The sequence below is a fragment of the Pan paniscus genome, chromosome 6 (assembly GCF_029289425.2).
Source record: "Pan paniscus chromosome 6, NHGRI_mPanPan1-v2.0_pri, whole genome shotgun sequence".
NCBI lineage: Eukaryota > Metazoa > Chordata > Mammalia > Primates > Hominidae > Pan > Pan paniscus.
This window is the reverse complement of record NC_073255.2, coordinates 155,985,327-156,003,107: the sequence shown is the minus strand read 5'-3', so window position 1 is coordinate 156,003,107 and position 17,781 is coordinate 155,985,327. Positions and strand designations below refer to the sequence as shown.

The window sequence follows — 17,781 nt, the reverse complement described above, 5'->3', positions numbered from 1 at the left end:
AGAATTTATTCTGGATGATCTAACACAACATGAAATCTTCATTGGTAAAATATCTGAATCTCTTTTTTCTTTGACATTTTCTTGAATTCTTATATAATTATTAAAATTAAAAGTAAAAATAATATTTGTTATGCAGCACTAGGTATATATAACATGAATTCCTTTGTAATGAAAACATAAAAGAATTATCAATATAATAGACTTTCATATATGTCATATATATGGATATATATTAAAATAAATAGATACATGACATTTTAACTTCATATATATAATATAGGAGCAGAGAACTATTTGAATGTAGGCCTAGTGTAATATTCATGGGAAATAATACCTTAAGAGTAATGTGAAATTCAGATGAGTTTTTATTCCTTTTTTATTCCTTTTTTAGTACATTCTCAGAGGACATTTATTATTTAACATACATTATTTGTTACACCAAAAGCAATTAATTCCACAGGTAACAGAGTTTTATCTTTTATCTTTGAAAACAAAGTGACATAAAATCAAAGCAAACATATGTTTCTAATTTTACAAGTATTATCTGATAAGCAATTCAGAAAAATTCTACCTAATGTAAGTTGAACCTAGAAAAACCTCTGGGATTTTTAAACATTTGTAAAAATTCATCTTGCCAAAATTAAGAATACATAATGAAGGAGTGATCTCAGGAACATTTGACTTCAGGCTGTTTCGATTTTTTAAATGCATGAGCTAATGGCTGTATTTTTTGCTAATTTTTTAAATCACCAAAACTACTTTTCAAGGAATTTCCCGATTCAACTTAAGAGCAAAGAAACAGAAACTGTATGCATATTTTGTCAAGGAATCATATCATAGAAGTAATCTTAATATCCAAAAGTTGTTACCTTTGGAAAATGTAATTAAGATTACTGAATCGTAAACATGCATTTATAAAAAGATGTACATCACAAATTCTGGTCTGGCAAAAAGTGTAATAGAATTTGGAGTCACTTATATGTTATCACAACTCTGTAGTTGCTTAATTTAGAAAAGTTATTTAATTTCGCTAAAACTTATTCTCCTTGTCTGTGACAGGTTTATCAACGAGACTACATATATTTGGAATAAAGATTAAACAAAGATAAAACCATGTGGAGAATAAAACAAGGACCTTAAATCCTGACTGGCAGGCTTCTAATACAGGCTCTATCACTTAGCAGCTATGTTAACTCATTCAACTTAGCTTCTCCACATTTAATTTTCCTCTTCCAAAAAAATGAAAGTAATAATAGTACTCAAACCATAGGACTGACCTGTGTATTAAAAGAATTAAGGGGCTCTAGATGGCTGACTAGAGAGAGACATCAGACACTTGCCTTCTCCAGAAAAAAGAGCCAGAATGATAAATAATCACATCTTGAATACAACATCTAGGATAGAATGCTAGAGTCCAATAGAGAAGTCACGGGAAACACCTATGACACAGAAGAATATGAAAGTGAGTGACTGTCTTGGCTGAGATTGGCTGTGAGCCCAGAGGGATTCACTATTGCAGGAAAAAGTAAGTGAGAGACCCTCAGTGGTCCACATCCCTACTATGGGCTGCTGCAATCTGAACCATGGAAGAGCCTTTCTACTCACATGAACCCCGACGCTAGAGTGGGCAATGATCTGGAGACCCCATGAGGGTATTGAACTAGGAAGGGAACTTGCTTTGGGTCACTCACACCTCTGAGACATAAGCAGCTGCAGCACTGTACCACTGTGTGAGTACAGCTGTCATGGGACTGCATCCTGCCCTGGGAACAACAACTCCTATATCTCCACATGCTAGGAGTCTCCACTAATATCTCCCAGTGTCCACCCAGAGGGCTACAGCAGCACAGTGCTGGCTGAACCCAGTGATGCTGTGGAGTCCCCAGTACTCTAGAACACAAGGAATACTAATTCCCAGGGAAAGGATGGTGCAGCTCACCAAAAATGTGGCCCCTGGGAAAAAGGAAACCTAAGTGCATGCTTTCCAGAGCCTGAAGGCTCCTTGTTTATGGCTGTGAGAAGTGACTCCACTCCCAGTAGTAGTGTAAACCCTGTACTCCAACTCACAAGCTGAGCATGAGGTTCCTTTCCTACTTTGCACACTGCAGCAGCAGTTGCTGCTACCGGGAATCCAGCTGGGTGAATCTGAGAACTGACTATCTGGGGCTGTGGACAGTGATGCCATCCCCACTAGTGAGGCAATTGCTGGGCTTGGGCTTGTGCATAGAGAACAAAAATACATCTCCCCCTCTGCACACCACTACAGCTGCAGCCTCTGCAGATGCAGGCAAAGGCTGGGATGGATGAGTCAGAGGTCTGCCTGTTTGGGGCTGCTAGTGGCAAGCATGTGCTCACTAGGGTTGGGGGCAGAGTGGCCTCCATTATCAGGCTTGCATGTGAAGGTCAGCGTCCCTCCCTCCTTTTGTATGGCACTGTTCTCACAAATAACAGGTGAATCTGAAAGCTGCATGTCTTGATCTATGGGTGGTGATCCCACATTGCAGCCACTGCCAACAACAGTACCCACTGCTTCAGACCCAGAGGGTCACCCTGCCACTACTACTGTCATTGACCACACCATGCTGGATGCCCAGTGACCCAAAAACCCACTAACTTGGTTTGCCCATCACTGGTACTACCAGCATCTGAGAAAGCCACCTGAATGTCCAAGAGTTGGTTCACCTGGCCCTGCTAACACCTGTTCCAGTGAATGCTGCCTTGAGGCCTAAGAACAGGTACGCTCAGCCCAACACTGCCATTCCTGGGGCCCAAACACTGGCTCACCTGGCTTTCTTGTGCCTAGCAAAGCTTTACCCTAGCCTCCACTAATAACCGCACTCTAAACCACTGAGAAAATCACAGATATTACTGATACTGTTTACAGCAGAAAAATCATGCAGAGACTATACCATTGCAGCCACCAGAATCAAATCCGAAGGGCCTTACTCAACCAATACAATTGATACAGCATAAGAAAAATGTCCTCCTCTATGAAAACAAACTCAAATAATCAAAAGAGTTCATTATTAAACCAGATGCGCAGATATCAATGAAAGAACACAGTAAACATTAAAAAGAAAGAAAATTTGACACCTCTAAAGGAACACAATAATTCCCTAGCAACAGATCCCAGTTTTTAACAATCCACAAAAATCGCAGAAAAAATAATTAAAATTATGTGACTAAAAAAGCTCAATGAGATACAAGAACGTTCTGAAGAATAATCCAAAGAAAATTTTAAAAATTAGGATATGAATAATATATTAACCAAAGAGGTAGGTATCATAAAGAAAGAACCAAATGGTAATTCTGGAACTGAAGAGTTTACTGAATGAAATACGAAATACACTTGAAAGCTTTAATAATAGAGTAGATGAAGCAGAATAAAAGAATCTCAGAACATAAAGACAAGCCTTTACAAATAATCCAGTTAGACAAAAATAAATAAAAAAGAACAATGAACAAGGCCTTTGTGATATATAGGACATATAAAGTGACCAAATGTATGAATTGTTGCTATCCCCCAAGGTGAAGAAAGAATAACCTATTAAACAAAATAACAAATGAAAACTTCTCAATTCAGGTACAAGAGTCCCTGCATTTCACAGATACAATGCAATAAGGTCTTTTTCACAGCACATTATAGTCACTGTATAAAGTCAATGATAAAAAGAAAATTCTAGAAACTGCAATGGAAAAACATTTAGTCACCTATTTTTTAAAGTCCTTATCAAAGTAGAAGTGAACTTCTCAGCAGAAATTTCACAGTCCGGGAGAGAATGGGATGATGTATAAACAGGACTGAAATTAAAATAAAAGAATAAAATGGTCACCCAAGAATAATATAGCCAGGAAAAAACTTTTTATAAATGGAGAAGTAGTCTTTTCCAGAGAAGCAAATGCTGAAGGAATTCACCACCACTAAAACAGGCCTAATAAGAAATGCTCAAGGGAGTCCTAAACCTGGAGGTGAAAGGATGACAGTATAATCACGAAAGCACACTAAACTATAAAAGTCACTGGTAATTCAAATGCACAAATGAGGAAAAGAAAGGGCTCCATTGGTTCCATGACAGAAAACCAGCAAACCAAACAGATAAACAATAAGAGAGAGAAAACAAAACCAACAAATAATATACCAAACAACTACAAAATAATTAACAATATAATATGAATAAAATGTCACATAGGTATAAATACCTTAAATGTAAACAGATTAAATTTTCCACCTAAATAATATAGAATAGGTGAGTGGATTAAAGAAAAAATATATATCTACAAAGAAACACACTTTACTTATAAATATACATAAAGACTGAAAGCAAAGAAATGGAAAAATATATTCCATGCAAAGGAAAACCAAAAGCAAGCAGGAGTAGCTATGTATGTATAAACTGAATCATATTTTAAGTCAAAGTAGTAAAAAAGAACAAAAAAGATCATTATATCATTATATAATGATAAAGAAATTGCTACATCAAGCATATTAAAATTCAAAATATACATGCACCCCATACTGGAGCACCCAAATCCATAAGGCAAATATTACTAGATTTAAAGAAATGGATAAACTCCAATTCAATAATAGTGAGAGACTTCAATACCCCACTCTCAGCATTAGACAGGTCATTTAGAATAAAATCAACAAAGAAATATTGGACTTAAACAGTGATTTCCAAATGGACCTGACAGACTTTTGCAGAACATTTTATCAAACAACTGCAGGATACACCTTTTTCTCATTATTATATAGAACATTGTACATAATTGACAAAATGTTAGGCCACAAAAGAATTCTGAACCAATTAAAAAACTAAAATCATATTAAGTATCCTCTCAGATCACAATGGAATAAAACGAAAAATCAATATCAACAGAAACTTTGGAAACTATACAAATACATGGAAATACAACATGCTCCTCAATGACCAATGGGTCCATGAAGAAATTAAAATGGATATCAAACAATTTGTGGAGACAAATGAAAATAGATATAAAACATACCAAAGCCTATGAGAAACAGCAAAAGCAGTGCTAAGAAGGAATGTAATAGCAATGCCTACATCGAAAAAACAGAAATGTTTCAAATGTATAATCCAATGCACTTCAAGGAACTAGAAAAACAAGAACAAACCAAACCCAAACTAGTAAAAGAGGAGAGATAATAAAGATCAGTGCAAAAATAAATGAAATAGAGAATAACAACAACAAAATTACAAAGAATCAATGAAATAAAAAGCTGGTTCTTCAAAAGATAAACAAAATTGATAAACTGCTAACTGGCGTAACAAAGAAAATAAGAGAAAATATCCAAATAAATAAAATCATAATTGAAAAATAAGACATCATAACTTGGCCGGGCATGGTGGCTCAGGCCTGTAATCCCAGCGCTTTGAGAGGCTAAGGAGGGTGGATCACATTATGTCAGGAGTTTGAGACCAGCCTGGCCAACATGGGAAACCCCATCTCTACTAAAAAAATACAAAAATTAGCTGAACATGGTGGCACGTACCTGTAGTCCCAGCTACTTGGGAGGCTGAGGCATGAGAACTGCTTGAACCTGGGAGGTGGAGGTGACAGTGTGCCAAGATTGTGCCACTGCAATCCAGCCTGGGAGACGATATAAAACTGTCAAAAAAAAAAAGACATTATAACTGATACAACAGAGATTAAAAAAAACAATTTTAACAAACAAATATATGCTTACAAATTAGAAAAGGAATAAATTCCTGGAAAAATATGATCTATTAATATTGAATCAAGAAGAAATTAAACACTGTGACCAATACGAAATAGCAAGATTAAATCAGTATTCAAAAGCCCTTCAATGAAAAAAAAAAGTGCAGAAATGGGTGGATTCAAAGCCAAATTCTACTAAACATATAAACAGAAACTAATATCAATCCTCCCAAAAGCATTCCGAAAAATTAAAATGGAGAGAACTATTCCTAACTTATCCTACAAAACCAGCATTACCCTGACAGAAAACCAGACAAGGATACAAACACAAAAGACAACTACAGACAAATAGCCATCATGAACATGGACACACACAAAAAATCCTCAAAAAGATACTAGCAAATCAAATTCAACAGCACACCCAAAAGATAATACACCACTTATAAGCAGGATTAATCTCTCAGATGAAAGAATGGTTCAACATATGCCAACTGATCAATGTAACACATCACATCAATAGAATGAAGGACAAAAACTCTATGATCTCTCAATAGACACAGAAAAAGCATTTGACAAAATTTACACCACTTAATGATAAAAACTCTCAACAAACTAAACATAGAAGATACACACCATAAAATACTAAAAGTTATATATGACAAACCCACAGTTAACAATATATTGACTGAGGAAAAGTTGAAAGCCTTTCATCTAAGAACTGCAACAAGAAAAGAACACCCACTTTCACCACTTCTATTCAACACAGTACTAAAAGTCCTAGCCAGAGAGATCAGGCAAGAAAAAGAAATAAAAGGCATTCAAATTGGAAAAAAAAGACAGATTTCCCATATTTGCAGATGACATGAAATTATATTTAGAAAAAACAAACACTCTACCAAAAACCTCTTAGAACTGATTAAAGAAATAGGTGAAGTTGCAGGATACAAAATCAATATACAAAAATACTAACATTACTATAAACTGATAATAATATAGCTAAAACAGAAATTAAGAAGGTAATCCCACTTACAATAGCTACCAAAAAATAATACCTAGGAATAAATTTAACCCAGGAAATGAGAGATCTCTGCAAGAAAAACTACGAAACACTGATGAAGGTAAAGGAAGAGGACACAAAACAATGAAAAGCCAATCCTCTCTTAATGGAGTGCATGAATCAATATTGTTAAAATGAACAACTGTCCAAAGCATTAGACAGATTCAATGCAATTCCTAGCAAAATACCAACATTATTTTTTAAAGAAAGAGAAAAAAAATTCTAAAATTCATATGGCCCCAAAAATGATCTTGAATGGCCGAAGCTGTCCTGAGCAAAAAGAAAAACTAGAAACATCACATCATGTGACTTTAAGCCATATTACAAGGCTATAGTAACTAAAACAGCACAGCATAATATCTGTATAACAATAGACACATAAACTAATGGAACAAAATAAGGAACATCAAAATATAGTCATCGATCTTCAACAAAGCTTCCAAGGACATACACTGCAGAAAAAAAACACACTTTTTAATAAATGATGCTGGAAAGACCAGATAACCTTAGACAGTAGAATGAGACTGGATCCCTACCTGCCACCATATACAAAAGTCAATTCAAATGGGTTAAAAACTAAAATGTAGGACCCAAAACTACAAAACTACCGGATTAAAATAAGGAAAACTCTTCAGTACAAGGGTCTAGGCAAATATTTTTATGTTTAAGACCGAAAAAGGCACAGGCAACCAGGCAAAAAATAGACAAACAGTAGTATATGAAAATAAAAAAGCTTTGCATGCCAAAAGAAACAATCAACTGAGTGAAGAGACAACCTTATGAATGGGAGAAAATATTTGAAAATTACTCATCTGAAAGGGTAGTAATATCTATAATATGCAAGGAATTCAAAAAATTCGACACTAAAACAAAACAAAACAAAACATAATGTTTCTATTAAAAATGGGCAAAGAACATGAGTAGACATTGCCCCCTGAAAAAAGACATCCAAATACCCAGCATGCATATGAAAAAATTTTCAACATCACTAATTATCAGGAAAGTGCAAATCAAAAACCACCATGAGATATTATCTTACCTCTGGATGGTTATTATAAAGCTAAAAAAAAAAAAAAAAAAAAAAAAAAAACCCAACCACTGTCAAGGATGCAGAAAAAAGGAACCCATACATTGTTGGTATAAATTAGTGCATCCACTATGGAAAAAAGTGTTTAGATTTCTAAAAAAAGAAAATGAAAATAAAACTACCGTATGATCCAGCAATCTAACTACTAGGTATCTTCTACCCAAAGGAAAAGACATCAGTGTATCAAAATTATAACCTGCATTTTCATGTGTATCACAGCATTATTCACAATAGCCAAGATAGAGAATCACACTAAGTATCTTACCAATACATGAACGGATAAATAAAATTTGATATGTATATATACACAATGGAATATTATTTGGCCATGTAAAAGAATGAAATAATGTTGGCCAGGTGCAGTGTCTAACAAATGTAATCCTAGCACTATGGGAGGCCAAGAAGGGCAGATGGCTTGAGCCCAGGAGGTTGAGACCAGTCTGGGCAACATGGTGAAACCCCATCTGTACAAAAATAAAATAAAATAAAATAAAAATGAAAATAATAACCAGGCATAGTGATGCACACCTGCAGTCCCAGCTACTCAGGAGGCTGAGATGGGAGAATCCCTGTAGCCTGGAAGGTAGAGGCTGCAGTGAGCCACAAATGTGCCACTGCTCTCCAGCATGTGCAACAGAGCAAGACAAGACCCTATCTCAAAAAAAAAAAAAAAAAGAGAAAAGAAAAGAAATGACGAAAAGAAATCACGTCATTTGCAACTGCACAGAGGGCATCAGAGGTCATTCTGTTAAGTCAAATAAGCCAGGAACAGACGTAAAAGTATTTTATGCTCTTACTCATTGTGTAAGCTAAAAATCTTGACCTCATGGACATAGAAAATAGAATAACAGATACCAGAGAGTGAGAAGGGTGGGTGAAGGCAAGTGTAAGGATAAAGAGAGGTTCATTATAAGTAGAAATAGAGAATTAAACAGAAAAATGAATTCTAATATTTGACAGCAGAATAGAGTGACTATACTTAGCAACAATATTATGTATATTTGTAAAGAACTGAAAGAGAGGAGGACTTGAAATGACATAAACATATAAAAATGATACTTAAAATAATGGATATTCCAAATGCCTTGACTTGATCATTATGCATTCTACATATGTAAGAAAGACTCACATGTACTCAATAAATATGTAAAACTACTACGTATCAATAAAGGGGAAAAGAGTTAATATCTTTACTGAATTAAGAACAAATCTTTGTACATAGTGAACACATTATATATGTAAACTTATTCTAGTAGTAAGTGATATAGTGAAATTGCATTCATTTATTTAATAGATCTTTAGGGATTAGGAAATTAAAATCTATTATGTAGAATTCAATGTTCTTGTGCGTTTAGTTAATTGTTTAATGTATAGGCATACCTTGTTTTATTGTAATTTACTGTATTTTAAATTTGCAGATATTGCTTTTTTTTTTTTAATAAATGGAAAGTTGGTGGCAGCCCTCCATTCATCAAGTCTACTGGCATCATCTTTTCAATAGCATGTGTTCACTTTGTGTCTCTGTGTCACATTTTGATAATTATTGCAATATTTCCAACATTTTTTGTCTGTTATAATTATCTGTGATCTGTGATATTTAATGTTACTATTGTAATTGTTATGGGGTGTCATGAACAGCACCATATAATATGGCAAAAATACTCTATAAATGAGTGTGTTCTGATTGTTCCTCTGGCTAGCCATTATTTTGTATCCCTTCCTTTCCTCAGGTGTCCCTATTCCCTGAAAAAAAAAAATTAAAATTTGACAAAATCCAGCATCCCTTTAAGATTAAAACTCTCAGCAAAATCAGCATACAAGGGACATACATTAATGTAATAAAAGCCACCTATGACAAACCCACAACCAACATAATACTGAATGGGGAAAACCTGAAAGCATTCCCTCTGAGAACTGGAACAAGATAAGAATGTTCACTGTCATCACTCCTCTTCAACATAGTACTAGAAGTCCTAGCCAGAGCAATAGGACAAGAGAAAAAAATAAATGGCATATAAATTGGTAAAGAGGAAGTCAAATTGTCACTGTTTCCTGACAATATGATCGTTTACCTTGAAAATCCTAAGGACTCCTCCAGAAAGCTCCTAGAACTGATAAAAGAATTCAGCAAAGTTTCCAGATACAAGATTAATGTACACAAATCTGTCGGTCTTCTATGAACCAACAGTGTCCAAGCAGATAATCAAGAACTCAACCCCTTTTACAATAGCTACAAAACAAAAAAATACTTAGAAATATACCTAACAAAGGAGTTGAAAGTCCTCTACAAGGAATACTGCAAATTCCTAAAGAAATCATAGATGACAAAAACAAACAAATGGAAACACATCTCATGCTCATGGAAGGGTAGAATCAATATTGTGAAAATGACCGCACTGACAAAAGCAATCTACAAATTCAATGCAAGTCCCATCAAAATACCACCATCATTCTTCACAGAATTAGAAAAAAAAATTCTAAAATTCATACAGAACTAAAAAATAGCCTACATAGGCAAAACAAGTCTAAGCAAAACGAATAAATCTGGAGGCATCACACTACCTGATTTCAAACTATACTATAAGGCCATAGTCATCAAAACAGCATGGTGCTAGTATAAAAATAGGCACATAGACCAATGCAAAAGAATATAGAACCCAGAAATAAAGCCAAATACTTACAGTCAACTGATCTTCGACAAAGCAAACCAAATCATTAAGTGGGGAAAGGACACCCTTTTCAACAAATGGTGCTGGGATAATTGGCTAGTCACCTGTAGGAAAATGAAACTGGATCCTCATCTCTCACCTTATATAAAAATCAACTCCAGATAGATTAAGGACTTAAACCTAAGACTTGAAACTGTAAAAATTCTGGAAGGTAACATTGGAAAAACCCTTCTAGACATTGGCTTAGGCAAGGATTTCATGACCAAGAACCCAAAAGCAAATGCAATAAAAATAAAGATAAGTAGCTTGTACCTAATTAAACTAAAGAGCTTTTCCACAGCAAAAGGCACAGTCAGCAAACAGAAAACCCAAAGAGTAGGAGAAAATCTTCACAATTTGTATATCCAACAAAGTACTAATATCCAGAATCTACAACAAACTCAAACAAACCAGTAAGAAAAATACAATCCCATCAAAAAGTGGGCTAAGAACATGAATAGGCAATTATCAAAAGAAGATATACAAATGGCCAAAAAACATGAAAAACGCTCAATATCACTAATGATCAGGGAAATGCAAATCAAAACCACAATGTGACACCATCTTACTCCTGCAAGAATGGCCATAATCAAAAAATCAAAAAACAGTAAATGTTGATGTGGATGTGGTGAACAGGGAACACTTCTACACTGCTAGTGGGAATGTAAAATAGTACAGCCACTATGGAAAACAGTGTGGAGATTCTCTAAAGAACTAAAAGTGGAACTATCATTTGATCCAGCAATCCCACTACTGGGTATCTACCCAGAGGAAAAGCAGTCATTATTTGAAAAAGATACTTGCACATGTATGTTTATAGCAGCACAATTCACAATTGCAAAATTCTGGAACCAACCCAAATGCCCATCAATTAAAGAGTGGATAAAGAAACTGTGATATGTGTGTGTGTGTGTGTGTATGTGTGTATACATACACCCAATGGAGTACTATGCAGCCATAAAAAGGAATGAATTAACAGCATTTGCAGTGACTTGGATGAGATTGGAGACTATTATTTTAAGTGAAGTAACTCAGGAACGGAAAACCTAATATCATATGTTCTCACTGGTATGTGGGAGCTAAGCTATGAGGACCCAAAGACATAAGAATGATGCAATCAACTTTGGGGACTTAGGGGGAAGAATGGGAGGCAGGTGAGGTATAAGACTACAAATATGGTGCAATGTATACTTCTTGGGTGATAATTGTACCCAAATCTCACAAATCACCACTGAAGTAACCAAATACCATCTGTACCCCAATAACTTATGGAAAAAAATAGGCTAATTAGTAACAATACAATGGTTTGTAAGGAGGGAAGGAAGGAAGATTTCCATGTTTCACTTTAAATTAAAAATTACAAATGATTGAGCTTATTGAGGAAGGTATGTTGAAAGCCAAGATAGGTTGAAAGCTAGGTCTCTTGTGAGAAATAGTAAGCCAAGTTGTAAATGCAAAGGAAAGTTATTGAAGGAAATTAAAAGTGCTACACAAGTGACACACACATGACAAGAAAACAAAATTGATCGCTGATATGAAGAATGTTTTACTGGTCTGAATAGAAGACCAAAAAAGTTACAGCATTCTCTTGAGTCAAAGCCTAATTCAGAACAAGGCTTTTAACTCTATGAAGGGTGAGAGAGGTACGAAAGCTGCGGAAAAAAAGTGTGTGAAGTTACCAGAAGTATATTTATAGGGTTAAGCAAAGAAACCATCTCCATAACACAAACAGCGAGTGCTGACATAGAAGCAGCAGGAAGTTACCCAGAAGTCTAGCTAAGATCATTCACGAGCATGGCTACAGTAAACAACCTATTTTTAATGTAGATGATGCAGCCTTCTATTTGACGAAGAAGATGCCATCTAGGACTTTCTTAGCTAGACAGTAGAAGTCAATGCCTGGCTTCAAAGTTTCAAAGGACAGCCTAACTCACGTGTTAGTAGCTAATGCAGTTGGTGACTTCAATTATTAAAATTGTGCAAATTCTACTCTGACTGCGCTCCAGAAATGGAATAACAAAACCTGGATAACAGCACATCTGTTTACAGCATGGTTTACTGAATATTCTGAGTGCAATGTTGAAATCTGTGTGTCAGAAACAGATTTCTTTCTAAACTATTACTGCTCATTGACCGTGTACCTAGTCATCTAAGACCTCTGATGGAGATGTTCAAGGAGATGATGTTGTTTTCATGCCTGCTAATACAACATTCACTCTGTAGCCCACGAATCAAGAGAAATTTGAATTTTTAAGTCTTACTATTTAAAAAATACATTTCATGAGGCTACTGCTGCTACCTTAAATAATGATTCCCCTGACATATCTGGGCAAAATAAGTTGCAAACCTTCCGGAAAAAAATTCACCATTTGATATGCCATCAAGAACATTTGTGATTTATGAGAGGTCAAAATACCCACATTAACAAGAATTTGGAAAAAGTTGCGTCTAAACTTCATGGATGACTTTGAGGGGTTCACGACTTCAGTGGAGGAAGTAACTGCAGATTTGGGGGAACTAGCAAGATAACCAGTATTAGAAGTGTACTGAATTGTTACAGTCTTATGATAAAACTTGAATGAATGAGCAGTTATTACTTATTGATGAGAAGAAAAATTGGTTTCTTGAGAAGGAATCTACTCCTGGTGAAGATGCTGTGAAAATTGTTAAAATGACAAAAAAAAAAAGATTTAGAACACTACATAAACTTAGTTGATAAAGCAGTGGCAATCAGTTTTGCTTTCTTGTCATTTGTGTGTTCATTGGTGTAGCACTTTTAATTACCTTCAGTAACTTTTCATTTCATTTACAACGTGGCTTGCTGTTTGGCACAAAAAGACCTAGCTTTCAGCCTATGAGATATGGACACGTTTTGATTCTCAAAATACTATCAAACAGTTTTACATGCTCCAGAGATATCTTTAATGGAAAAGTCAATTGATGTGGCCCACTTCATTGCTGTTTTATTTTAAGAAATTGACACAGCCACCTCAAATTACAGAAATGACCACATTGGTCAGTCAGCAGCCATCAGCCTTGAGGCAAGACTCTAGCAGCAAAATTGTTATGACACTTCCAAGGCTCAGGCAATTATTTACTATTTTCTTTTAGCAATAAAGTATTGTTAAATGAAAGTTTATACATTGTTTTTATAGACATTATGCTATTTAACACTTAATAGACTACAGTATATTGTAAGCATAACTTTGATATGCATTGGGTAACCAAAAAAGTTGTGTGACTCACTTTATTGTGATATTTCTTTATCAAGGTTGTCTAGAACTTAATCCACAGTGTTTTTGTGGCATACCTATAATTTTTGAGTTGGGCCGCTTTGACAAAGTGCTGTTTTTCAAATATAGTAAACCCCAATTAAAAATAAAAATCACAAAATTTAAAACAAAATCACTGTTATAGAAGTCAAGATTCTGGTATCCACATTATACAGAAGCCAGTAAACCAGCCTTTTGCATTCTCTTGAGGCTTAATTCTAAGCTGTTATATTACACCTGATGCTGGGATAACTCTCCCTTAGAATAGGACCTAGCAATCTGATGGAAATCTAGCAAACTGCAATTATAGAAAAACAAAAAGAGCTAATTAAAGTGTAAAGTATGCATATTTTACATACTTATGAATGTCAAAACTAAAGCTCAGGACTCTAGAGAATAGGAAATAGGAACACCTTTTTAATTTACTTTTTAAACTTTCTCTGTTTATGAATGAAGATGGGGAAATGATATATGTTATATAATACAAGGCATATTAAATGAGTTTATTTAAAATGATACATTGTATAAAATTATTATGCTCAACCTGAGTTCTATACAATAATAACTCCCAAACCTGGATATACATTAGAATCAACTTGAGAATTTGGTTTCTTTGGTCCTCTTTTAAAATATTTTTTAAACTTTTTGAGGGTTACATTTGCAGATTTGTTAGACAGGTAAACTTGTGTCCTGGGGGTTTGTTGTACAGATTATTTTATTAGTTAGGTATTAAGCCTAGTACCCATTAGTTTTTTTTTCTTATCCTCTTTCTCCTCCCACCCTCCACTCTGAGAGGCCCCAGTGTGTGTTGTTTCCCTCTACATGTCCATGTGTTCTCATCATTTAGCTCCCATTTATAAGTGAGAACATGTGGTATTTGGTTTTCTGTTCCTGCCTTATTTTGCTAAGGATAATGGTCTCCAGCTCCATTCATGTCTCTGCAAAGGACATGATTTCATTCGTTTTCATCGCTGTATAGTATTTCATGGTGTATATGTACCACATTTTCTTTATCTGGTCTACCACTGATGGGCACTGAGGTTGATTACATGTCATTGCTATTGTGAATAGTGCTGCAATGAACGTACGTGTGCATACATTTGTCTTTATAATAATTTATATTCATTTGGATATATACGTGGCAATTAGATCACTGGGTCAGATGTTATTTCTGTCTTTAGGTTTTTGAGGAGTTGCCACACTGCCTTCTACAATGGTTAAAGTAATTTACACTCCCACCAACAGTGTATAAGTGTTTCTTTTTCTCTGCAACCTCACAGCAACATCTGTTATTTCTTCACTTTTAAATAATAACCATTCTGACTGGTGTGAGATGGTATCTCATTGTGGTTTTGACTTGCATTTCTCTAATAATCAGTGATGTTAAGCTTTTTTTACATATGATTGTTGGCTGCATGTTTGTCTTTTAAAAAGTGTCTGTTTATATCCTTTGCTCACTTTTTAATGCGGTTGTTTGCTTTTTCTCATAAATTTGTTTCACAATTCCTGGGGGATGTCTCTTCTTAACTTAATCAGAATATCTGGGATGGGACCAGGTGTTGGTAGGTTTTAAAATTTCTCATATAATTCTATTTTTCTTTTAATGTTGAGAACTATTGGTGTATATTATCACATCGATGCAGCAAATTAGTATAATAGGTTAATGGAAGTGAAAACACTGGAGAAAATTTAAAAACATATAGCACAAGAACTCACATTTTCCTACTATTGAATTTTCTAAAAAATCTATATATGACAATATGCAAATATTATAATCAAATATAATTGGAGGATATAGCTCATAGACTGTTATTCCAGTAGGATATTCAGTGAAAATAATAAAGTTGACTTTATTTTATTAGACTATATTTGTAATATAAAAGAAAGATGCACTTTTTCTGTATGATCAGAAATATATGCTCTGCTATTTTTCCTTTTCTTCTCTTTACTTTATAGGTCAAATAAAGGATGCAAAATATTATTTTTAATTGCATTAAAGCATACAATGTGAGTCTAGACAATCATTTGTTTCTTACATAAAACAAAATCCTAGAGATTCTAACAGCAATCCAAATTAATTCATTGGAAAAGAAATCCATTATTTTTCTTTCAAAAACTTATTGCAAATAGTCATTATTACCCAAGTGTTGAATAATGGAGATTCATCTGATTTTGATGTAGTGAACAGGAAATAAATACTTGTAATACTTAAGGCATTTATGCAGTCAAAAATTGTGCTAACTCCTGAAATTAATCTATTATCTTTCAGGAATTGCACAGGAATATAACTTTTACATATTTCACTTTATTAATTATATATTACATGATTTCATGTATATCACAATATGAATGAAATTATTACAAATTTTGAATAGCAGAAATTTCATACTATAAGTGCTAGAAATCTCATCTTAAATCACTATAAGATCTTGGAAATCTAAAGTAAAATGGTTACAATAGGTTCACACATGTCAATTTATTTCTTCATAAATGTATGTATGAAACACACCTGATTATATGGGACATTTTACTATGATAGCGTTTTCTCTATGGGTTCAGTTTGAAAGTCTAACCAATCAGATGCAAGTAGCCATGATTAGAGATTTACCAACACTTCATAAATACTCAGAGTTTTCCATAACAAACATTTTAATGTATTAAATTAATTTCAGTCTTACTGGAACTTAGAAAAGCTCTATGAAAAACAAAAACCAATAGGTATCAATAAAAGCAATTTTCCAGCTTTCTACTGTAAAATTCTACCTGTGGAAGAGACCAACACTTTCTCAATGTTAATGCCTCAAGTAAAAATAAGGATGGGTTCTCATATCCAGATACTCAAAATAGCCTTTAAAGAAAATTGTATTACATTAAGTGAGCCCTTTGGCACGGTGTCAAAGTTCTTCCCTCAAAGCCTCTATTAGGATGTTCTCTCCTATTGGTCCAAACAAGTCATCTTCAAAATCCCACATACCATAAGATTCTGTAAATTGCTCTTGTACGTTTCTCTAAGAGGAATGTTTACTTTCAGAACTTTTATTTGGACTACTGACTTATATCTACCTAGAGAATAGGATTTTATTATTAATCAAGTGCGAGCATCATCTCAGAATCTTTCAACAATTTGAATTGAAATATGCAGTTAGTAGATGATTCCACTTCACACAAGATAAACATGTGAATGTGTAGGATCCACATATAGTGGTATCTTACAAAATTACTCTGTTAAAAAAACTTTTTTTTCTCTCTAAACGTCTCACTTCCAAGTATTTTTATCCCTTCTGCAAATTAGACTGGGCAAGAAAGTCAGTCTGTGGTAAAATGATTCTATGTGAAAACACACCACATCGTGCACTGAAGCTGTCCATTAGGGAATCATTAGTAGGAAGACAATGAATGTTTCCCAGCCTGGAGCCTGTTAATTTTAACTTCATACATATGCTACTGGGTATCTGTAGTAGATTAAATATTATGTAATGCTGTATTTACATCATCTCTTAGGGCACCTTTGTCTTGTTTTTCATTTACTACGCAGGGCTATCACTGATATTTTTCTGTTGCTCAGTTTTACCTACCAAAAAAATTTTGGTCAATGCAATGCTGGGGGAAAATCAACATGTTTAATAGAAATGTTTTGTCATTACTAAAACTTTACCGTGTTGAAAACTGTAGAAATCTCAGCTCTTTCCTACTCTTTAAGGATTTTCAGTGTGCTTCTGCTTGACTATTAAGCAAAACCTGTATTGAACACTTAGTTCATCCTTGAAGAAACACACTGAGTTTGAAGTTATTTAGCGCTACCATATAAATTTCTATTTGAAGATATTTCCAGTTTCATTATGAGTGTATAAAATAATGGGGCAGAGCCAGCAGCATGATTTAATGTCTTTCTCCAGAAACAGCTCTGCCTCTAGCAGAAAAACTGGATTTTTAAAAAAGGAAAAGAGAAAAAGATTACTAAAGCATCCTTACTCATTG

The 17,781-nt window shown here is 34.4% G+C and overlaps 1 long non-coding RNA gene across 1 annotated transcript in view; it reads right to left on the bottom strand.

Annotated features, from left to right (window-relative positions):
• Nucleotides 1-1,495: 1,495 nt before the first annotated feature.
• Nucleotides 1,496-17,781, bottom strand: part of LOC129398349 (uncharacterized) — a 303,592-nt gene continuing 287,306 nt past the window's right edge. Inside the window, exon 3 of the long non-coding RNA XR_008626034.1 lies at nucleotides 1,496-5,628. This is a non-coding gene — a long non-coding RNA (uncharacterized LOC129398349). The remainder of the gene's footprint in view (nucleotides 5,629-17,781) is intronic.